Source organism: Pleurodeles waltl, chromosome 4_2 (genome assembly GCF_031143425.1).
Source record: "Pleurodeles waltl isolate 20211129_DDA chromosome 4_2, aPleWal1.hap1.20221129, whole genome shotgun sequence".
NCBI lineage: Eukaryota > Metazoa > Chordata > Amphibia > Caudata > Salamandridae > Pleurodeles > Pleurodeles waltl.
The window spans coordinates 811524069-811547886 of record NC_090443.1 but is presented as its reverse complement, the minus strand read 5'-3'; positions in this window follow the sequence as shown (position 1 = coordinate 811547886).

Here is a 23818-nt window from a genome sequence, read left to right as displayed (position 1 = left end):
GGTACCCGCTATGAGCAATAAATCGGTTTCCTAAATACCATGTGTACCTCAACACATGCACGCACCCACACACACCCACACACAGACGCACACACTCTTAATGCTCATTAATCTTTCTGGAGAGGATACTTCCTAATTCCTTAGGATAATGCAAAATCCAAGGTGCGTACAAAATAGAGCTCAACTTCTTCATATCACTCAGAATCAGTTTCAAAAACTTTGAGTCCATGTCTAGACACAGCTTAGTTCCCAGAATACTTACTTCTCTGTATTCCTTAACAGTCCAACACTCTGCAATGGGAAAAAATATTGGGCCAGATGTAGCACGCGAAAAACGCAGTTTGCGCCATGCAAACGGCCTCACGCGATGCACATTCCAAAATTGCGAGTCGGTACCGACTCGCAATTTGGGAATGCGACTCGCAAATAGGAAGGGGTGTTCCCTTCCTATTTGCGACTCACATCGCAATTCAGAGTTGCTTTGTGACCGCGAATGCGGTCGCAAACCAACTCGCAGTTACCACCAGTGTCACACTGGTGGCAACACATTCCCAAAAGGGAAGGAGTCCCCATGGGACCCCTTCCCCTTTGTGAATGTCGATAAAAATATTTTCTCAGAGTAGGCAGTGGTCCTATGGACCACTGCCTACTCTGAAAAAAACGAAACCAAATGGTTTCGGTTTATTATTCATTTTGCAACTCGTTTTCCTTTAAGGAAAAAGGGCTGCAAAATGAAAAAAAAAACTGCTTTATTTATAAAGCAGTCACAGACATGGAGGTCTGCTGACTACAGCAGGCCACCATCCCTGTGAGTGCAGGGACTCGCTATGGGGTCGCAAAATGTGACCCACCTCATGAATATTGATGAGGTGGGTCTTTGCGACCCCATAGCGTGTCGTAAAAGGTGTCTGGGACACCATTCTGCATCCGTTTTTGTGACTTGCAAATTGCGAGTCGCTCAGACTCGCAATTTGCAAGTTGCAAAAACAGATTTTTCTACATCTGGCCCATTCTTCTTTAGTGGCTCACAAAACAGAGTAGCAGGGTCCGGTCTTCAGCATCAACGTATCTCTGTTGCCTAGCAAGGATGCTGTGAAACATGAGGAAACTGATACCCATTAATTCAAAATGGCCACCACCATTTCCAAACAACGCAAGTGTTCACAGATTCGTTGTCCGGTACCGTAGCATACTGTGTTCTCCAGTGACGCAAAGCCTTTTGCCTAGCAGCGCCAACACTCGGGTATTATTGCACCTGCGTGCCCACCAAGCACTGAAATGTGATCCATGACTCCTGAGACACATGGATATACCTGTTTTCCTTAAATTGGATAGAAAAAAGACTTGTCACAACCCCAAACCCTCATGATATGGATAGCTGTAGGGGTTCATTTTAATTTAAATATATTTACTGGGCCATCCACAGGTTTGTACAAGCACTTCTTAGGAAAACAAAATATAACTAGGCTATTGTCTTCTGACATTCACACCTAGGACTTTTTTTTCTTTAGCAGCTTAAAAGTGAGCCCTAGACATACAAAGGACATAGGGCCACATGTGCAAAGCTTTTTTATCATCGCAAACGGCTCGATTTGCATAATTGGGCCGTTTGCGATGAGAAAAAATAATTTTGCGATGCACAAACACAATTTTGCAATTCGGTAATTTCTTTACCGAATAGCGAAAAGGGTTTGCGAGTCGCAATTAGGAAGGGGTGTTCCCTTCCAAGTTGTGAGTCGCAGTGCGATGTATAATTGTTTTGTGACTGTAAATGAGGTTACAAAACAATCGCAGTTAGCACCAGTTTTAAATTGGTGTTAACCCATTCACAAATGGGAAGGAGTCCCCATGGAACCCCTTCCTTTTGTGAATGCAGGCAGAAATATTTTTTTAGAGCAGGAAGTGGTCGCAGGGACCACTACTTGCTCTGAAAAATTGAAAAGAAAACTTTTCATTTTTGTTTTTGAAATGTATTCTATTTTCCTTTCAAGAAAACGAGCTGCATTTAAAAAAAAAATACTGCTTTATTTAAAAGCAGTCACAGATATGGTGGTCTGCTGTCCACAGCATGCCATTAACCCTGTGAGTGGGACTAGTCCCAGTTGGGTCGCAAATTGCGACCTACCTCATGAATATGAATGAGGTGGGTCATTTGCGACCCCATTGGGAATCGCAAACAGTGTGAGCTACACTGTTGTGCATTTGGTATTTTGACTCGCAATGATTTGCAAATTGCGAGTCGCAGTACCAAAGGGTCATACATCTGGCCCGTAATATGTTCCAACCGCTGAGCACAGAAAAATATTCCACCAGCTGAATGATAGGAAACTGCCATGACTTTTAATTTCATTATGTCTGAACACACAGATCTGTGAGGCCTGGGAAATAGCATATGGATTCACCAGCATTTATAATCCCTTTGGTGCGCGTGAGATAAGAACATTTCATGAGCATAAAAGGCAAGTGAGGTACAATGAAACAAATGCGTGACTACAGATCACTTTTGTGTACACTCAACAAAAAGGGCGCCGGTATGCACCCTTTGCTGACACCGACTGTTAGCTGCAGTTGCTGTACAATCATCTTTATTACTGTATCAAACCAATTCTTGACTATGCACGAGGCGAAGCAGTGAAAATACCTTTAATTATACACATTTTACGGTCACAGTTTCTGCCAGTCTAGTAAAGTGGCCACCAGAACCATAAAGGCTATATAGATCCTTCCATATTTTGCTCTGGTATATTTCACAGCAGTCAAGTATAAATGTGAACATGGTTCCGCCACTACAGCCCCCTTCCATGGAACCATACTATACATCAGGCATCACCTTATTTTTTGGCCATTTCTGAAGCCTGCAGAGGGTAATCTGCGGATCCTGTAGAATCTAAAATGGAGACAAGCGCAGGGCTGGCGCTAGGCATGGGCAGCCGCTCAGCCCGCCAACATGGGATCTCGTGCCAGTGTCCACCCTGACCTGGACCTCACACCTATGCTCCAGCACTGCGAGGCCCACGGGATGGGCATTTCTTTCCTGGGCCTGGCAGACGTGTAGCGCTGCCAGGAATAGGGGAAGGCCCTTCAGAAGGAGAAGCATTTCTCATTCTTTCAGCCTCATGAGCTGTGAAAGAGATGCCTGCCAGTGTCTGAAGGGGGAGTTCCTGCAAAACATGCAGGTTCAGGATCACCTTCAACTTTTGGGATGCAAATAGGGTTGCCACCTTCCCAAGAGGAAAATCCAGGCCATTTGCTGCTGTGTTAGGAGTCTGCAAAGGGCAGGACTCAATACTAATTAGCGCTTTAAACTTTAAAGAAAATCGTATGTATTTATTCATAGCAAGACATTTTTATCTTTGTTTACCTTAATTATTACTCAGGGATTCGACACAGCTCTAAAACAGTTTAAATATGTTTTCTGTTTACATTTTTTTTTATTATGTAAAAATAAGGGGCTAAAAAAATCGACTTTAGGTGGTTTGCTTATTTTAGCTTATTTTTGTATCTGCCAGGACATGAAACAGAACGGGACACTAAACCAGCCAGGTGGCAACCCTAGATGCAAACACTCTTGAATGAAGAATGAAACCCATTTTATGCACTTTGTATAGCGCAAACTCAACCCGAAGGTATTGGAGTGCTGTACATGAGAACCGGTTAAATTACACAAGGACACATTCTTTTTTTAGGCACAGGGGGATTAAGTGATTTGCCCAGAATCACAGGATCTTGTACTGACGCCAAGACTTTAACCAGGGCCCCAGGTACGAAGTTGACAGTTCCAGGCCTAATGTCAAATCCTAGTTAAACAGAGGGTGGCAGGCAGAACCCACATGAAAGCTCGACTTTTTATGGACTAGTGGTTTAAACTGGACCGCAGGCTGAGCCAGGGAGAATTCCTTTGTTGTCTATTTCAAAATGCTACCTTACTGTCAGATCAGTGGACGAGGCACAGAGAAAGAATTATTTGCCAAGGATCAAACAGTTTGCTAAATTAGTAGGCCCAAGACTGGAGTACTTGGTACAAAGGCTATATGTTTACCACTGTACTCCATTTAGGTGACTATTACAAATGACTGGACACCGTCCTTCTCTCAGGTAATATTCATAATTTTTTTTAAATCTCAGTGACTAGCAGTTTTTACAGTGAATCAAAATACTCCTAATCTTGCCAAAAAGGGAGCTGTAGAGCAATAAACAGGGCCACTGGAATTATGTAGGAGGGGAGGGTCAAATTATGCAGCAGAGATGGGTAAATTATGCACCAAGAAAAGGCATATTATGCAGCATTATTCAGCATATTTTATGATAATAATACTTCACCATATTGTAATTTTTGCACTTGTTAACAATGCCTGGGCATTTGTTGCACTTAATTAGTAACAGTTTAACATCCAAATGTAGTAATAAGCAACAGAAAGGTAACCAGTCTAGCTCAGCAAAAGCTCTTCAGCTGCACTGCAACATGTTTTGTTGATTTATTAGGAACTTTTGAACCATTTGAGTTAGAAACAAAACTTTTTATCGTTAAAACCTGCAGATTATGCACTAGATGATGGATTATTTGGCAAATGTGTCAAATCTATAATTATGCCAAAATGCAGCCACACAAATGCATAATTCCAGTGGCCCTGGCAATAAATTCAGAAAAGTGATTGCTCAAGAGCACACAATTTGGCCAAATTGGAGGACAGGATTAAAGAAAAACACATCTCCTCATTCCATATCTCCAATTAGTCCATTAGACCACAACAGGGACGTCAGTGATTCTGATGGCAAGGCGAAGGGGCTGCCCCTCCTAAGGTATTGCCATCCTGTTATCAATCCTGCTCAGCTTTAGAACATGGTGATTATTTCCATCACAAAACTGAGATTAGTTGTCAATATCCTTGTTCCATGGTTACAATGTGCCAGTTGGACCAGGTCCTGTGACAGTCGGTACTTACTGGATAGGAAGAGTGTTAGATACCTATATTTACAACTGGTGTTTCAAACCTAACACTATTTCATTCTGTTTGAGTACCAGAGTTCTTTTTTTTTTTACTTATTGATCAAAATCAGCTATTGTGAGCAGTTAGGACTTACTCCATGGGGTGGTAATGGGATTAGGCCTCAAATATAATATTAAGAGTAATCACACTTGATAAACGCAAACTCCAGATGAGTTAACTTGTAACATGACCTGTTTTAGAGGGGGAATTTAAAATTAAACTCCAAAAATCTGCTAAGTGATTCTTAGTTCCCCTACTCCCCAATAAACATCCTCTGAAGTCTTTGTTTATCCAAACGCATAAATTGTCCTGTGAAGTGATAATGGAAAATTGGCCACAGTACTTGCAGTGATGGCTGGTGTCCATGGCTGTGAGGCCCAGGGAAGGAGATTCTCCTTCCCTTGGTCTTGCAGCAGCAGGTCGTGGATGTGAAGCCCAGAGTGGTGGGGCCACATGCCATGGGCCTTGCAGCACTCCATCATACTTGTGAGGCCATAGGATGGGAAAACAGTCTCATGGGCCTCACAGCTGTGGATCATGGTGTGATGGTCCATGTGAGGCAACGCTCTTCCCCTCGGTTGCAGTGCTACACTATTGTTGTGAGGCTAGTCGTAGAGGACTCCCCTATCATGGGTTCCCTCTCTTGTGCCTTGCAGAACTAGACCATAGTTGCAAGGCCTAGGAGAGTCGAGGCCCCTACCCTATGCCTCGTAGCCATGGTGTAGCACTGTCAGGTCATAGGGAGGGCCCCTCTCCCCTAAGCCTTGCTGTCATGCTTATGTGCTGTGGGACCCATGGGTTAGTGGGCTCCCTCCCCCAATCCTCTCAGTGCTACACCATGCCTGAGAGGCCCAGCGGGTGGAAGGCACCTTGTGTGGGCCCCATTGACACTGTCTCACAGCTCTGTACTATGGCTCTGTGCATAGTTCGATGTCAAGGTCCATGTTTGTGATGTCATTTCCTGTGATTTCATGTTGCATGGAAAGTAGAGGGGCCTAGCATATTCCCCTTCTGCCCGGGCATAGCCATCGGTCAGGGGCATAGCCATCAGTAGTGCAGCAAGAGCAGTGGCACTGGGCCCAGAGGTATTATGTGCCCAATGTTCCCAAATTATGGATTTATTTTACTGTGTAGCCAGTTTACTTTGCACCAGCACCCATGGTGCCATTGTTGTGCTATGTGCCTCTCTTCCATGGACACTGCAGCCATTTTCCAGAGCATTGAGGCCTTGAAAAAACCTTTCCTCCCCTGGGCACTGCAGACGGCCACCGTTGGACACTCAGTGGAGGAAGCACAAGTCCATGAGCTTAGCAGAGCAGAAGTATGGCTGTGAGGCTAATTTCTCATTGGGGGCATCCCTCATGGGTATAGCTATTAGTAGTACAGCAGTTGCAGTGGCACCAGCACTCTTGGAGGTTATGGACCCAATTATGGCTGCTTTTTACTGTCCAACTTCATTTACTTCCATCAGGACCCTTGGCGACACTACTATACCAAAGATCCCTTCTCTCGTACACTGCACAGCCATGATCCAGAGCTGAGAAGGTCAGGAAAGGTCCATCCTCCCCTAGGCCTACCAGCCATGGTCCAACCCTGAGAGGCCCAGTGGAGGAAGCCTGCTGTTCTGGGCCTTTCAGCACTTGTCCATGGCTGAAAGGCCCAGGGAAAGAGGCCCCATTGAAGGGCATATATATCAACAGTGCAGCAAGTGCAGTGGGACAGTGGCCTTGTAGGGTTATGGGCCCAATATGCCCACATTATGGTTGTATTTTACTGTCCACCAAAAAAGTATACATAAATTGATGGATGGAATGCTTGCATTCATCACAGCCACTAGTAATTACTCAGGCTGCATCCCACTCCATTGTTATTTTGCACACCATGCCACCTCCCAACCCAACCATATGCAAATCAGTCTTGACCCTACTCCAATGTTAACAGTCCAGGCCGAAATACCAGGCCAGATCCTCCCTGACCAGAACACAAGCAACCCAGGACAGATGTTTTCCTAGTTAGGGATCATTAACCAGTTATGACTTGGTTCCGGTGACACAGTGTGCACAGAACCAACATATGGGCATACCCATCCCACTAAGGGTGACTCACTAAATTATACAAACAAAGTGAAAGATGGAATGATTGAATTAATCTGAGCCACTGCTGAGGCTGATGCCCCTATAAGATTAATTGAGGTCCACCAGGGGAGTCTTGTCCCAGTTTGAAGTCCACTGCTTACACCATTAGTCTTTTTATTTTTTGCACTTATGATTTGAGAGATTTTACTTAGGTGATGAGGTACAGTTATTTTGTTCTATATTGTTATATCCCTATAAGTTCTATTGAGATCTTATGCTTTTTTGCTCTGTTTTAGACATGAAAATACTATCCATGATGGTAAAATACTGATTAGGCACAACCCGTGAGGCCTGGCGTCTTTCCCAGGGGCCTTGCAGCCATAGTCCAGCACTGTGAGGCCCAAGGAAATGGACTGATGAGTGTGCCTGGCTCGCAGCAATATTACATTGCATTTAAACCTATGTATTCCAGGTTTTGTTCAAAATTAGGTGAAATCAAATGAGAGGAGATGTATCTCAAATCTGTTAACTGAATCTGCATCATGCTAATTTACAAAATGAAATGCACTCTGGCGCCATGTGAGTGTATACTAATTATTAGTATCAGAATATTTAAAGGCTTTGGAGGACATTGAAAGGGGTGTTGTAATCATTGCTAATGGCACATAACATTAGACCCTTTTAACCTACATATGATTGTATTCTGGTAGTTTCTGGTTTATTTCAGTGACTAGGGGGATGCCTTTAATAAAAGTCATTCTATTTTCAACAAGTGTATTTGTTTTCATATCTTTTTTTGCACATACCCTATCTTTCACTATGTATCTGGGAAACCATCTTGGAATTTTAAGGCCAGATGTACAAAGCCATTTAGCATTTCTTAACATTTCAAATTGCTATTTCGGGCCGTTAAGAAATGCTAAATGGGCTTTTCAGATGTACAAAACCCTTTTGAGAATCGCAATAGGGGATACCTATTTGCGATTCCTATTCAGATGTACAAAGCATTTTCTAAATGCGAATTGGGCATTTAGGAAATGCAATTACCATTGACTCCACCTCGATGGTAACTATGTGCAGTTTGAAAAAAACACCCAACAATGCTTTTTTTAAAGTGCAATAGAGGAGACACATGCCCCTAGGGCTTACGTGTGCTCTACATGTGCACCACTATTTTTGGGATGCATCACAGGGGCCTTTTGCCTATAGCCATCCTTGGTTTTGCATTTAGAAAATAGCGATTTTCTAATAGGAAATTGCTATTTTGGAAATGCAAAAGTAGCCCATTGTAACGAACGGCATTCGATTTAATTAAGATTTCCTAATAGTGATTTCTACTTTGTAGGAATCGCTTTTAGGAAATTGGTATTTTGGTACATATCATTTTGCATTTCCTAAATAGCAATTTCTATGGAGTCGCCTTTTAGGAAATGCAAAATTACATCTACATACATCTGACCCTATATCCACACTGGCCCCCTTAAGTGCATTCTACATGCTGCAGCACACCTCACTAAGCTATGAAGAAATATGACCACATCATAACACCGTGATGGAACTTCACAGGTCCTCCTTGCTAGCCCGCACCATCCTCAAGCTCAGCTGCATTATCTGCAAAGCTATCACAATGTGCTAACACTCCACTAACCAGCTACCTTTCCCATCAATCCTCCACTTTATGCTTGTCATTGACCTTGCTGCTTTTTCTAGGTTTGCACTATGGATGACAAACTTGCCTTCTCCAGTGGCTCGCCACACACCCGCAGCAAGGACACCTTCAGACAGAAAAAGAAGAAGATATGCTAAAAAGAAAAAAAAAGAAAAACAAAAGGCTTTTCCCATCTATGCCCCAAGTATCTGGGGCCAGATGTACAAAGCCATTTAGCATTTCTTGACCGTCCGAATCGCTATTTCAGGCCATTAACAATTGCTAAATGGGCTATTCAGATGTACAGAGCCCTTTAGGGAATCTCTAGTTGCACTTTCTACCCAGTAGAAATCGCAATTTGCGTTCCTCTAAACAGAAAATCACAAATAGGGATTACCTACTTGTGGTTCCTATTCAGTTGTACAAAGCATTTCTTAAAAGCAAATTGGGCATTTTGGAAATGCAATTATCATCAACTCCAAATGGCGGGCAACCATGTGAATCGTTTTAAAAAGCTTCCAAAGAAGTTTTTTTAAAGTGCAATAGAGCACAAACATGCCCCTAGGGCATATGTGTGCTCTATATGTGCACCACTATTTTTGGAGTGCATCACGAGGGCCTTTTGCCCATAGTCATCCTAGGTTTTGCATTTCTAAAATATTGGAAATGCAAAACCTGCCCATTGTAACAAATGGCATGAGATTTCTTAATTGTGATTTCTTAATAGCGAGTCCTTTGTAGAAATTGCTATTAGGAAATCTGTATTTTGATAATATCATTTTGCATTTCCTAAACAGCGATTTCTATTGAGTCACTACTTAAGAATTTCAAAATTGCATCTACCTACATCTGGCCCCTGGAATGCAATTCCCTTATCCATCTGGGCAGCCCAAAGTCAGCTCGAATTTAGGAAACAGCAAACACTCAACAACAACAAAATCATGATGCAGTCACAATACATAAACCATCTAGTCCTCTTATCACAAATAGACTGTTGACCCTGTACAGTGTTTAGCAGCCTTTCGGCTTGGTTTGCGCTATATAATTACCACATATACGTATATAATGCACTAATCTGTAAACAAATTGTTAACATTTGATTGAACTTCTAAGTTTTGGAGAGACCTAGGCCACACCTTTCCGCTCAGTCTGACTAATATAATGTATTTCCAGTTAATTGAAATGTTATATATATGTACTTATTTTATTAGTGTTAATATCTATGTTTTTGTTTTACTAATATAAGCACCTAGAAAGTTGATTCTTGCAAAGTTGCTCTACAATACACAATTGATGGCACTTTCTATGATGTAATTATCTGTGATTTCATGTTGTATGCAAATTAGGTGGGTCTCACACATTCCCTTTTTGCTTGGGCCCTGGCCGGCCCTGGACAAGCCTACAAGAAGCCGAATCACTTCTGCCACCACCTTCCAAAAAATGTTATAACAGATTCCGTCCACGATTTCGAAATCATACTGCTAAACAATGCACTTTGAAACACACAGCTTGAATGTGGTATTCAGAGGCTTTTAAACACACAGATTGAATGTGGTGTTCAGAGGTCAGTAAGGACCAAATATACATCAATCCATACTTTGTTTAGCCAATGGATTTTATTTAAACCACAATTTTTCAATACTTGTTGCACCTCTCCCATCAGTATTTTAGAGACTGTGACTTGAGAAGGGTTTTGTTCTGGGGCGGAAAGTACTCCCCCATAAAGGTTACAAATATTCAACCCAAATTGGAGGAAGAAAAGTAAACTCTTGCATCAACCTTTAAGTCACCTTGTTTTTTTGTAAAAGGAACTAACCTCCAGATTTGGGATAGATTTGGGATGAAGCTTCAGGTTCGCAGGCTGCTTCTAAGAAGTGTGCCATCCATTCCTGACAAAACTGGCTTACTTTTTGCCAAGCATTTCCTATATTTGCCCTTCTTGAAATCCACCACGTGAAAATTGTGTTCTTCACAGTTATGTACTTTATTTAAACACTTCTATGCTGACCTGCACTCAAGATCAAATCATATGTGACTCTTCAATCTAAAAGAGAGGTTGATCCAGTAGCTAAATTATTTGTTTCAACACTGATTAGATTAGCTTTGCCCCGTCATGAGTAGGCTGAATGAGTATGATTGCACATAAGGTCTCTTCCAATGGGAACAGGCTCAATCAGAGAAGGGGTAATGTAGGAAATTGGGTTCCTGGTTGAAGGGCAGAAACCCTACTTAAGCAGCAACCACAATTTTTCCCAGGGTGAAACACAAGCCAAACCCAAATTAACATGTGCTTAACCCTATGGTAGTTTGGTACAACCAGTCGGCCTTAATTTAGAGGGAATGTGTAGCATTTATGCAGCACTTCAAACAGTAATAAAGTAAAAACACAACACAATACAAATATCATGCCAATTTAGAAAAATAGAATAAAATGTAATCAATTATTTGAGATGAAAATGACAAAAATCCAATCACAAGAACCAGAGATATGCAATTAGATTTCAAGTAAGTACAGTGCCTAAAAACACAAAACACCATTCATGGTTATCTGGTCGTGCAAGACAGGGTGAAAGTCAAATGTTCAGTCTGCCTCAATAGAGCGTGGCTGGAGACAGGGACCAGGTTAGTCCTGCTGAAAGAGTTACCTTTGATAGTCCGGGACGAATAGTACAAGGTAGACGGGCCACAAGGAGAAAGAAGAGCGTTGAAGATGGTTGTCGCTGTAAAACAAAGAGTAGGCCGGGCATCCTGGATGGTCATCACTGTAGTGCAAAAATGCTGTTGGAAGTTGCAGATGTTTGCTGCTTGCGTTTTGCGTCAGCAGCCACTGTGGCCTGTTGATGCTTGTAGAGCGAAGAGCGGATCTCGCTCTGCCGGTTGTCGCTACTGTTCTCTCTAGCACAAAGAAGTCAGGTTCACCAGAGTTTCACGCTGGCAGGTGGCAAGATCTTGCCGCAAACAGGACCATTCGTGGTTGCAAAGAGCCTAAAGCTTTAACATTTTCTCTTTTCTCTTAAATGGGAGCACAACTGATGCCACACCAAGGGTCCAGGAGCTGATGTGCACCTCTTAGGGATCAGGAACGCACTCCAGTAGAGGCCAGCAGGGCTCAGGAGTTCTAGTTGGAGATCCAGGCAGCAGGTAAACTGGGCAGATGCAGGGAGGCCTCTGGAACTTGATAGCCTGTAGCTCAGAACAGGAGGTCTGTCAGCCAACCCTTGGAGTCACTTCACGCTGGGATCAAGGGTGCATGTAGGAAAGTGCCATGGTTAGTATGGTTAACCCCCAATTTTCTGCCTAGTGTTGATCCCAACTGTGATTGAAAGTGTGCTAGGACCCTGCTAACCAGGCCCCAGCACCAGTGTTCCTTCCTTAAAATTGTACCTTTGTTTCCACCATTGGCACAGCCCTGGCACACAGTTAAGTCCCTTGTAAAAGGTACCCCTGGTACCAAGGGCCCTGTGGCCAGGGAAGGTCTCTAAGGGCTTCAGCCTGTATTATGCCACCCTAGGGGACCCCTCACTCAGCCCATGCAGACTGCCTTGCAGCTTGTGTGTGCTGAAGGGGAGAAAAAGACAAAGTCGATATGACACCCCTCCAAGGGTGCCATGCCCACATCCCACTGCCTGTGGCATAGGTAAATCACCCCTCTAGCAGCCCTCACAGCCCTTAGACAGGGTGCACTATACCACAGGTGAGGACCTAGCTGCATGAGCAATATGTCCCTACAGTGTCTAAGTCCATTCTTAGAAATTGTAAGGGCAGTGTAGCCGTATTGAGTATATGGTCTGGGAGTTTGACCTTACAAACTCCACATCACCATAAAGGCTTCACTGAACACTGGGAAGTTTGGTATCAAACTTCTCAGCACAATAAACCCACACTGATGCCATTGTGGGATTTATTGAAAAATGCACACAGAGGGCATCTTAGAGATGCCCCCTGCATGTTAGCCCAACTGCTACTGTAAGACTGACTGGTCTGTGCCAGCCTGCCACTTTCAGACGAGTTTCCGACCACATGGGGTGAGTGCCTTTATGCACTCTGTGGCCAGAAACAAAGCCTGTCCTGGGTGGAGGTGCTTCACACCTCCCCCTGCAGGAACTGTAACACCTGTCGATGAGCCTCAAAGGTTCCAGGTTTGGCGGCAAGTCCGGCGGGAAAATTAGGGAAAACAGGGAGGAGTGACCACCCCAGCCAGGACCACCCCTAAGGTGTCCAGAGCTGAGGTGACCTATTCCATGCAGAATCCTCCATCTTGGTTTGAAGGACAGGGACCAATAGGAATAAGAATGTGCCCCCCCTCCCCAAAGGGCACAAGGAGGGTGTAGCCACCCTCAGGAACAGTAGCCATTGACTACTGCCCCCTGACCCCAACACACCCCTAAATTTAGGATTTAAGGGCCTCACTAAAACCCAGCTCACCAGATTCCTGGTGACCTACAAGAAGAGAAGGACTGATAAGCTGAAAGCCCCAGCAGAGAAAAGGAAGATGACAACTGCTTTGGCCCCAGCCCTGCTAGCCTGTCTCCTGCTTCAGAGAACCTGCAAAAAGACCAGTGACGCATCCAGCGGGCCCAGCAACCTCTGCCAACTCAGAAGATTGCCCTGCACCCAAAAGGACCAAGACAACTAAGGACTCCCACCTCACTCCAGATTCATGAGTCCTGAACCCTGTGCTCCCGACGCCCACAGCCCGTATCCTGGTGGTCCACCAGGCAAGAAAGGGTTTCCAACCGATTGTGAACAAGAGCCCGCCCTTGGTTGACCCCTCCACGACAACACCTGCTCAGGGAATCCCGAGGACCCCCTGACCACGAGCTCCGGATGAAGATAACCGACGCCTGAAGAACCACTGCACCCGCAGCCCCCAGGTCTTGGAGAAACCGACCCCCAGTGCAGCATCGTCCAGCAGGTAGCCCTCCTCCCTGCCAAGCCAGTGGTTTGCCAGAGAAGCCCCCCTTGGACCTCGTCTGCAGCCTCAGAGTGATCCCCAGTGTCCCCTCATGAAGTTGCATTGAAAACCCGACGGCCTGTTTGCACCCTGCACCCGGTCGCCCTAGTCCCGCTAAGGGCACATGTTTGTTGCCCAGCAAGGGCCCCTCCAGTGCTCTCTTGAACCTCCTCCGGTCTGCCCTCCGCAACAGTGGATACTGCCAGCAGACCAAGTTCCGAGTGCCCCCTGTCTCCGTAGGAGCCCACATTAATTTGGTGCCTCTTTGACCACTGCACCCAACCGACCCTGTGTTGCTGGTGGTGGGTGTTTGGGTTTACCTTGAACCCCCAGTGATGGACTACCTATACCACGGAGATAATAACTGTAAGTTGTATACTTACCTGCAAAACTGTACTATCTTTTCAGCCTCCAGGAACTGTTGAAAAATGCAGTGTCCACTTTTAAAATCGCTTTTTGCCATTTTAAGCAAAACTGTATAACGTGTTGATTCCATTAAATGTCCTGATCATATATATGCGAAGGACTTTTTATTTTATGTACTTACTTGCAAAATTAATCTTGTGATTCTAGAAATAAATTAACAAAACATATTTTTCTAAACAAAATCCTATTTGTCTGGAGTTAAGTCATTGAGTGTGTGTATCTTCTCTTGTTGGTGTATGTACAACAAATGCTTAACACTACCCTCTGATAAGCCTAACTCATCAACCACACTACAATAAATAGAGCATTAGTATTATCTATTTCAGCCTCTGTCAAGCCTCTGGGGAACCCCTGGACTCTGTGCACACTGTGGCCCTCATCATGACATTGGTGGCAAATGCCACCTACTGCCACAGTGACGGCCACCAACATACCGTCGCCGTGGCTACCAACCGTCCATGCCATTATGACTGTAGAGGGAATACTGCCAGAAGGCTGGCGGAATTCCATTGACGGTCATGGCGGCCGACGGCGGTAAGGCACCGCCTACCATAACATGTTCCATGATACGGCCTTGCAGTGTTTTGCTGGCGGATGCTGCTTCTGGCAGCAGCGCCGCGTCCCATCTCCTGCCGTTGCAAGCAGGTAAGTCAGGTCCTCCGACAGGAGAGGGGGGTAAGAGGTGTTGTGTGTGTGGGGGTGTGTGTGAGAGTGGGGGTGAATGCGTGCATGCATGTGTAATGCATGTGTGCACAAGTGGGTGTACGTGTATGTTGTATCATGTGATTGCGTGTCTGCCTGGATGCATGTTTGTGAGTGCTGTTGTGAGTGTGTATGAATGTATGAATGCATGGGTGACTGTGTGTATGGGTGAGTATGTATGTATGTGCGGGTATGTGTGTAAATGTGTGGGGGGGTCGGGAAAGGTAGGGGGAGGGCTGTGGGGAGGGGGCTGTGGAGACCCCTATCAGTGCCAGGGAAGGAATTCCCTGGCACTGATAGTGCCTACCGCCATGTTTTCAGTGGCGGTACAGAAACCACTGAAACCATGGCAGTGGGCAGGGTCATAATACCATGGGCAGCCTAGTGACGGCCGCCGGGCTGGAGACTGTAGTCTCCAGCCCGGCAGTCGTTACCACTGTGGCAGTCGGTGTTGTACATTGGCGGTTTGGCTTTGGCCAAACTGCCAATGTCATAATAGTGAAGGTAGGTACCGCCAGCCTGTTGGCGTTAATACCTCCAATATTCCACCAACCGCCAGGGTTGTAATGAAGGCCTATATCTCATTTTGATATAGTATACACAGAGCCAGCTTCCTACACTGCAGGTCCAGCCTTTCTTCTAAGCAAGCAGGGCAGGAGGCAGCAGCGCAGCAGAGTAGCAGTCCTTCTGGCAGCAGAGCATCACAGCAGTCTTTCTTCAAAAGTATCTACAGGTCCAGCAGTGTAATGAAGATTTGGGACTGAGGATCCAATATTTATACTTAGTGCCAGCTTTGAAGTATGAGAAGGTTCGGGAGTTTTCCACCCCAGAGGTGTTTGGAATTTCCTGTTTCCCTGCCCCCACCCTATCTGGGGGCACAAAAGACTAGTATCAAAACTCTTTGTGTGTGTGCTCAGGCAGAGCCTTTTTGATGTGCAAGTGTGACAGCTGCTCCCCCTCATCAAGTCAGAGATGTCTGATCCTACCAAACCCTCTTAGCCCTTTGTCTCATTATCTGGGAGCAATACACAAAGAACAACTGTCATTTACACCTAGGCATGTGACCCAGGACACAGGTTGCAGTCACCAAATGGTTGGGAAAAGAAAATGCCTACTTTCTAAATTTACAATTCGTTAAACACCAAACTTGGCATCCCAACCTGCTCCCAAGTAAAAGTTATCACTTATTAAATGTAATAATGCAATCCAATGTTATCCTATAGAAGAGGTAGGCCTTGCAGTAGTGAAAAAGTAATGTAAGAGTTTTTTACTACCAGCACATGTCAAAGTTACAGGTACATGTCCAACGTTTAAAATACACTGCACCCTACCCAATGAGCTCTTTAGGTCTTACCATAAGGGCAACTTATATATACTAAAAAGGAGGGTTTGGGCCTGGCAAAAGGTTTATTTTGCCAGGTAGAAATGGCAGTTTAAAATTGCACGCACACATGCTGAAATGTCAGGCCTGAGACATGTTTAAAAGAGCTACTTATGTGGGTGGCACAATCCTTGCTGTAGGCCCAATAGTAACCATTTAATTTACATGCCATGGGTACATGTAGTACTACTTTACTGGGGACTCACAAGTAAATTAATGTGCCAATTGGGTGTAAACTGATATCACAATGTTAAAAGGAGAGAGCACACAAACTTTAGCACTGGTTAGAAGTGGTAAAGTGCACAGAATCCGAAGGCCAACAAAAACGAAATCAGCAAAAATGGAGGACCAAGGCAAACAGTTTTGGGGAAGACCACACTAAGGCTGACAGGTATAACACCCCCCTCCCCACCAACCGAAAGTAGGGAGAACTACCCAACCTCCTGGGAGTTCTTATCATTAACGCAGACGGACTTGGAGGGACCCTCAGTATTGACGTGGTCTGACCAGGACTGTGATCCACCGTAAAGCCCATTCCCTGTAGGGAGATGGACTACGTCAACAGATTGGGATTTTCACCGCTCATTTGCATGAGCCATCTGAGGGACCTGTGGTCTGTCTAAACCTGGAAGTGAACCCCAAACATGTATGGGCTCAACTTCTTCAGCATCCTGACCACAGCAAAGACCTCCCTCTCAATAGCACTCCACCTCTGTTCCCAGGGAAGTAACCTCCTGTTAGTGAAAGCTAAAGGCTGGTTTAGGCCCTCCTCATTTAACTGTGCTAAGACAGCCCCTACGTTATGCTCTGAAGCATCTGCGTGCACAATAAACTCACTGGAGAAGTCAGGAGCCTTGAGTACAGGAATTGAACAGAAGGCTTCCTTGAGGGAGTCAAAGGCATTCTGACAGGCCTCTGTCCAGATCAATTTCTTGTGATGCTTCTTAGAAGTCAGCTCAGTTAAGGGGTTAATGGTGCCATACCCTTAACAAACCTCCTATAATGTCCGGTGAGGCCCAGGAAGGCCCTCACCTAAGCCTGTGTTTTGGGAAGTTGGCAGGCCAGGATAGTCTGAATCTTGAACCACAAACCATCCCAGGGGAAAGGGGGGAGAGAAATTTAGAAACAGGATAACATTCTCCCTATCAATATATCCTCAATCACCTGAAGATATCCCACTCCACTATATAGTCACATGGGTTTAGGATTCTATGAATGTCACCCTACGCAATGAAAAAAAAACAAGTGTTTTTGTTAGACCCTCACTCAGTCTGCTAATGGTATATTTCATCATCAGGTCTCATCCTGGTCCCTAAAAACCAGGATGGGCTAACCATATACCAGGGATCACCTATGATATAAACTGTAATCGGAATCTTCTCAGAATAAAAATACCCACAACAACCAAGGTATCCCTTGTAATGGTAGTTATTCAGGTATGGTTAAAAGCCAACAGGTGGGGGTAAAAAATGGGAAATACTAACCCCATTACTCTAATAAAATGTCTTCATGCATCAGCCCTTATAAAATGGCCCCTGTGGGAGCCAAGGCTTTCATCAAGACAAAAACGTACCTCAGAAACCGTTGACTTGTTAAACCATGCTACTACAGGGGGACAGACAATCATGCGACACAGGGGTTCATGCATATGATGGATTACTAGCCTGCTTCATCAAAGGTATATTCAATCTTGATTCCTATAAGAGAAAGGCACATCGTATTATATAGAGAGTATACATATGTTCGGGTCAGCTCATGATCCACTGTGAGTCTGGGGTCTACACACTTTGATCGTGCAAATACATGTGATACTCTTAAACCGTAGCACACATGCCATTCACAAACACTGATAGGTGACATGCACAGAGATACACTGCAGGCATCCGTTCTTACCAAAATATGGAATCCCTTAGATTTGCATGGGAGGAGTAGGGGTACATGCCCCTATAGCCACACCCTGTGAATGGATAATCACAGTATAAGAAGCGGCGATGATGAAAATAAAACGAAATATAATGAAGATCACTAAGTAAAATCATCAAAAGGAAGAAATAGCACAGAGGTATCAGGGTGGTAGTCCTGGTCCACTTTGCTTATGTCATCAAGGGTGCCATGTCGCCAGCACTTAATCCTACTGGCTCTGTCTCGGTTAATTGCCAGGACACCTCTGTATAAAAAGCCATCCTCCTAAGGGTGCCACAGGGACTGCTGGTTGTGATTGTGTCATCACTGGAGGGGGGGAGGGGGTGACGTGCCTAGGGGGAATATAGGAATTGTAATTGAAATTGTAAAACTGTAAGTATATGGTGTATGGGCCGCATCTCTCTACGGAAAATGAAGAACAAATATGGCCAGCTCAATGCAACCACAATATATAAAGGAATGATTGTTTCTTTGCGACGAAAGTGTAATAAAAACATACAAAGAAAATCATTTTTTCTAACGTTGAGAGTGGAAACAAATAGTTCTAATCAACACTGATCACAGCAAAAAGTATATTGAAACAAACTGCCTGGAGGGGTTACAACTTGTGGCCCAGATACACCATGATACCCAACTTATCTGGCTCTTACTGGCCTTGATAGTCAGGCCTGCCTACTGCTCCTTCCAGCTGAAGGTGAAGACAGCTGTGTCATCTAGGTAGCTGGCATTGAATGCCTCCTTTCTAGCCAGGACCCTATTCATTAAACTCTGAAAGGTGGCATGGGCGTTGTTTAGGCCTTTAGGCCAAAGGGCATAACCCTGAACTAGACGTCGAGAATGCAGACTTTCTTTTGCCCCCACAGTCAGAGCAATCTGCCAGTCCCTTATGTGAGATCAAATGTACAGAGGAAGCAGGCACCACCCAGGTGGGATCATCAGCTCAGGAGATGGGGGTGAACGTTAGTCTTAGTGACAGAGTTGAGTCCTCTGCACTATACTTCTGGGGTGGCAACCAGTGAGGCAGCCTTGGGTACCAGCACAACTGGGGTGGCCCAGGGACTGTTGGAGGGCTCAATCACCCCTGATGCCAGCATCTTGGAGACCTCCTTCTTGATATTGGCCCTCACCTTATCTGACAGCCTGTAAATTTTATTTTTGACAGGCATACTGTCTCCAGTATTTATGTCGTTGGTACACAAATAGGTCGGCCCATGGAGGAGTGAGAACAGAGAAGAAAAGAGCCCCAGTAACTGGTAACAATTGCTGTTCTGTTCTGGGGTAATAGTAGAGGAGATGTTAACACCATCTACTGACCCATTGTGCTCCTTGAAAAACAGGCAGTCAGGGAGACGTTCACTCTCCTCTTCCACTCTGAGAGGTCCAAGGTCACCACGTTCTTGGTGACAAATGACAAAGTGTGGTTTGAGGTGGTTTATGTGGAGCACCCTTAAGCCGTTTCTAGGGGTCTTGAGGACTACAGGGTATGTGGCATTCCCCTGCCGCTCCTTCACCTCATATGGGCCTGTTCAACAATCTTGGAGACCTCTGGCCTACACGGTATCCAAGACCCACACCTTCTGGCCAGGCGAAAACTCCTCCGGAGTGGCTGTCGTACCAGGGTTTCATTACTTCTGGACTGACCTCAAGAATATCTTTCATTGTTTCGAGAAGTGCTGCATTTGGTTACGGAGAGCCAGTACGTAGCTGACTACAACCTAGGGGGTTTAATGGGCACTTGCTATCACCCCTCTCTCAAAAGCGCAAGGGTCACCCTAACACAGTGACCGCTAAGGAGCTCAAATGGGCTAAACCCAACCCCCTTCTGCGGCATCAACTTGGAGGCAAACAGCTGGCATAGGAAGAGGACGTCCCACTGCTGCCCCATGGGCTCAGGCAGGCCCATTATGATACCTTTTATAGTCTTGTTGAATCTTTCAAGAAGACTGTTGGTTTGGAGGTAGTAAGGTGTGGAAAAAATGTATGTTACCTCACACTCCTCCCTCATGTATGTTGACATGAAGTCCGTGCCCCTGTCTAACACTACTTCCTTGGGGAACCCCACAGGTGCAGTCACCGACCTCAGAAGGATGAGCTCTGGGTACAGTGTGATGTGATCTACCAAAACCAGGATGGACGTGTTACCTAAGGCTGTCTTGGGGTCTAAGAATGTTGATGCCAAACCCTCTCAAAGGGAGTGCCAGTGACAGGCAAGGAAGTAAGTGGTACCTTCAGCTATTTCCCTCCTTTCCAGCTGACCTGGTAGGTGGGACAAACCCTGCAGAATTAATCTGAGGCTGTCTTGATCCGGTGCTAGCAAAAGTGGAGGACAAACCTGCAAGGGTCTTGTCCTGCCGTAGATGTCCTGCCATTGGTATATCATGAGCCAGCCCCAGTAGGAAGGATCTGTAACACTGAAGGACCACCAGCACACAGGCTACCCCAGATCCAGAAACCTTAGACTCAATGTAAAGTAGGTAATTCTCCCAGTAGATAACGTGATCTCCAGAGGTATCACCTGCAGTCTGGGCCTCAGCATGTTGCCTCAGACCCTCAAGAGTTGGGCACTCTTTCTGCACCTTGCAGAATTCCTCCCTGGTGGGGGCACCCTCAACTTGCCATCCAGCATGTTCAGACAGATCTCCCCAGGAGGCAATGTCCTCCTCTGTAGGCTCAGGGACAGCTTCCTCAGATGCCTTGTAAACCTGGACCATAGCAAATTCAGCAGCTGGTTTTCCGTCCCACTTGCCCTTCGTCTTCTTGGCAGCTGCCTGGGCCACTTTTCCAGGCTCCAGACTTCCTTGACTCCTCTTTTGGGCAGCCATGGGCCTTGTGGTCACACAGACCCATTAATGCAAGCTTAACCTCTCCAGGTGTGACCTGAGCTCCACTTCCTTCCAGACAGTGTGCTCTAAGGCATTACCTAACAGACAATCTACAGGCATGGCAGAGTTCACAGCTTCTTTTAGAGAACCTGAGATCCCCCCTCCCCCACTCAAAAAGAACCAGACTATGACTTGGTGACAGGGATGACAACCTGTTCTGAGGACACCGGATGACACCTCTTACTGGCTCCCGTGCCTCTCTGAGCCTCCACCCTTTCCCCATTGGGGGTGACCCACTACCCACACATAGAAGTATTGGAAGGCATAAGGGATTTTTGCAACATCTCTCTATCCTTTAGAGATACTAAAGTAACCTCTGCTCTCTCCTCCAAGCTGGATGGGGCACCTGCTCCTCAAGCTCTACAATCGCCAACCCCAGTGTCTGTCCACTAGTGGAGGGATGTGCCCTTTTGGGGCATTTGATGTCTCCCATGTTGTGTCCATACTTGGAGCACTCAGTACAAAGGGGAACAACCCTCCCTGTCCCCTTTCTTTAGACTCATACTTGGGCTGGTTACTATTGTTCCCTTGGGTATTATTTTGGGGGCCTTTAGAGAACTCCTTATTTTTATGTTTTTCTGCCCATTCTTCTGGTGGGACTCCGGACTATTCTTCTGGTGATCAGTCCCCAACACTCCCAGATACATTTTCAGAAACTCTGGGCTTACCAAGCGGACTGCCTCATTAGCAAGATCCCTGGGATCAATAAGCTTATTATTGGCTAGGTGCTGGCACAGCTCTGTAAAACAAATATTGACTATGTGCTCACTTAGTATCAGATTAAAACACCCAGTAAAATCATCACCTTTGCTGCCTCGCACCCCACACTTCAATGCCTTGCTGGCAGAATCAAGAAAATCCATCCAAGACTGGTTCTGCATCTTTTGACTATCCCTGAACCTAATGCTATACTTCTAAGGGCTAAGTTCAAACTTGGTGACAAAGATGGTTTTTCGTTAAGATGTACTTCATCTGGTCTCCTACCTCTAGTGTAAGCAAGGCATCCCTCCAGGATGTGATACTCCACTGGTTCTGGAGGGGGCTTTGTGCCTAGAGTGCTTCATCCTGCCAAGGACTGAGGTAGTGGATGCCTTTCTCCACTGGTTCTGGAGGGGGCTTTGTGCACAGAGTGCTTCATCCTGCCAAGGACAGAGTTAGTGGATGCCTTTCTCCACTGGTTCTGGAGGGGGCTTTGTACCCAGAGTGCTTCATCCTGCCAAGGACTGAGGTAGTGGATGTGATACGCCACTGGTTCTGGAGGGGGCTTTGTGCCCAGAGTGCTTCATCCTGCCAAGGACAGAGGTAGTGGATGTGATACTCCACTGGTTCTGGAGGGGGCTTGGTGCCCAGAGTGCTTCATCCTGCTCATGGTGAACTCAGTAGCGTCAGTGCTCTTGGCGCTCATCGGCCAGCGGTGTTTGTTGCGGTGGTGTCCTTGGCAGCGGTGCTTGTGGCGGTGGTGTCCTTGGCAGCGGTGCTTGTGGTGGCGGTGTCCTGTTCAGCGGTGCTTGTGGCGGCGGAGTCCTGTTCAGCGGTGCTTGTTGCGGCGGTGTCCTTGGCAGCGGTGCTTGTGGCGGCCGTGTCCTGTTCAGCGGTGCTTGTGGTGGCGGGGTCCTTGGCAGCGGTGCTTGTGGCGGCGGTGTCCTTGGCAATGGTGCTTGTTGCGGCGGTGTCCTTGGCAGCTGTGCTTGTGGCGGTGGTGTCCTGTTCAGCAGTGCTTGTGCGGCGGTGTCCTTGGCAGCGACTCAGCTGCTGGCGGTCCTGTCTGGGCCAGCAGGGCTGAAGCTGGCCGTCGCCTCCTGGCCAGCGGGGCTGGGGCTGGCAGTCCTGTCTGGGCCTGCGGGGCTGCTGCTGGCGGTCCTATCTGGGCCAGCGGGGCTGCTGCTGGCGGTCCTATCTGGGCCAGCGGGACTGGTGCTGGTGGTCGCCTCCTGACCAGCGGGGCTGGTGCTGGTGGTCCTGTCTGGGCCTGTGGGGCTGCTGCTGACTGTCCTGTCTGGGCCAGCGGGGCTGGTGCTGGCAGTCGCCTCCTGGCCAGCGGGGCTGGTGCTGGTGGTCCTGTCTGGGCCGGCGGGGCTGCTGCTGGCGGTCCTGTCTGGGCCAGTGGGGCTGATGGCGGTCGCCTCCTGGGCAGCGGGGCTGATGGCAGTCGCCTCCTGAGCAGCGGGGCTGATGGCGGTCACCTCCTGGGCAGCGGGGCTGATGACAGTCTTCTCCACCCTGCTGATCTTCCCAGACTAGCCGGGTTTCTTGTGCCCCTTCCCCACCTTGGAAGGTGTTGCAGCTGACTCCACACTCCCACCTGTACCCCTGGGAGCGGCGTTGGTGGCTGGTGTCTTCCCCTCTCCCGCTGGGCACTGCCCAACTTTTGATGCTTGACAGGTGGGGGACTGTCCGTGCAGTGGCTCCTTGCCACACTGGCTGCCCTGCTGCAAGGTGCACTCCAGAATCCGGTGACTACTGGCACCACTGATCCCGCCGATGTCGTGGCTGAGGTGCTAGGTTGGGACCTGGAGAGTCGGGCCCTAGGAGACTGACGGGGTGGTGAAAGAGGTCAAGGGTGGACAGGAAAAGTTTCTTGGGAACACTGGGACGGGTAGCCGGAGGGGGTTTGGGAGTGGAGGAAGAGGTTGTGGTTGTAGGAGGTGTACGTTTGGTGACTTTGGGTGAAGGTGCAAGCGCTGGAGGCTGTTGTGAGGTGGATGGCTGTTGGGTGGGTGTGTGCCTGCGTTTGTGTACCTTGGGAGGTGGTGTCACAGACACACTGGGAGAGGACACAGGGGATGTGTGAATGGTAGTGGGGGTGGTGACTGCACGTGAGCAGGGTGTGGTGGTGGGT